Source organism: Brassica napus, unplaced genomic scaffold, assembly GCF_020379485.1.
Source record: "Brassica napus cultivar Da-Ae unplaced genomic scaffold, Da-Ae ScsIHWf_1542;HRSCAF=2144, whole genome shotgun sequence".
Lineage (NCBI taxonomy): Eukaryota > Viridiplantae > Streptophyta > Magnoliopsida > Brassicales > Brassicaceae > Brassica > Brassica napus.
Genome location: NW_026014960.1, coordinates 40001 through 41641, shown reverse-complemented (window position 1 = coordinate 41641; position 1641 = coordinate 40001).

Here is a 1641-nt window from a genome sequence, read left to right as displayed (position 1 = left end):
CTTGTCGAGAATAAAGCCTAAAGTTTCTAAGTGCAGAGAATTCCGAATCTAAAAAGTTCTCTCCATGCTCCTCGCCTAGGACTCCTTATATACTAGCTCCAAGGTCGGTTTACGCTTTTACTCTTCTGCCCTTAAGCCGTCATAGCATAAAAATGGAGATATTTCATTTTTCCCGATCTTCACAATTATCTTCAAAACTTCCGTATTTATCCGCGGAAACTTGACATTTATCCTTCCTTGTGGCCAAGCGTAAACCGTGCTGCGGTTTACGGGCTTTGGGTTAGGAAATCGTAGGATGGGCCTCGAGTCGTTTTATGTCCCTTTGGGCCGTCTTCCGACTCAACACATTTACTACGAATTTTCCGCGGTCTCTAATCCGCGAAGTTTGATCGATGAGTTAGAATAGCGGAAAACGTGGACTGAGCTTGCTACGGTCTTCGGGAGATAGCGTTCGAAGATTTGACGAGAATGCATGGATTGATGTCTGTCGATGTCTGGAAGAGTTCAATCGCTACACAGCGACCGAACTTTGGCTCGAGCCCGGTCGCTACGTAGCGACCGAGCGGGACGAGCACTCAGTCGCTACGTAGCGACCGAGCGGGACGATCGCTCCGTCGCTACGTAGCGACCGAGCTTTGGCTCGAGCTCGGTCGCTACGTAGCGACCGTGCGGGACGATCGCTCGGTCGCTACGTAGCGACCGAGCTTTGGCTTGAGCTCGGTCGCTATGTAGCGACCGAGCGGGACGATCGCTCGGTCGCTACGTAGCGACCGAGCTTTGGTTCGAGCTCGGTCGCTACATAGCGACCGAGCGGGGCGATCGCTCGGTCGCTACGTAGCGACCGAGCTTTGGCTCGAGCTCGGTCGCTACGTAGCAACCGAGCGGGACATTCGCTCGGTCGCTACATAGCGACCGAGCTTTGGCTCGAGCTCGGTCGCTACGTAGCGACCGAAATTTGGCTCGAGCCCGGTCGCTACGTAGCGACCGAGCGAGACGGACGCTCGGTCGCAACGTAGCGACCGAGCTTGGCCCGAGCCCGGTCGCTACGTAGCGACCGAGCTGTGTGCATGCTTGGTCGCCGCGTATCGATCGACCTTGGCTTGTCCGCGGTCTGATTTCCATACTCAAGCTTGTCCGCGGCCGATTTGGATACATGTCCGTTGCCTTCGGACAATCGGTATTTAGTGGTTCGATTGAGATTTGGACGATATTTTACTGCAAGGCTTTTCGTAAAGATATCTTTACGAAGATTACTTTTCGTAAAAACGGTTATGCTGATTTTTACGGACTTTCAGACATTGATTCCGTCGTGACCGATTTTGACCCCAACAATCAGCTTCCTTGCGCCTTACGGGTTTACTCACCCGTTGACTCGCACACATGTCAGACTCCTTGGTCCGTGTTTCAAGACGGGTCGAATGGGGAGCCCACAGGCTGACGCCCTGAGCACGCAGATGCCGAGGCACGCCGTGAGGCGCGTGCTGCAGACCACGATTAAGGCAGCGACGTCTCCGCGGGAGTAACAAAAGCCCGGGCTTAGGTCACCACCTTAATCCCCGAATCGATCGGCGGACCGGATTGCTCCGTTCCGCATCCGACCAGGACGCATCGCCGGCCCCCATCCGCTTCCCTCCCGAAAAT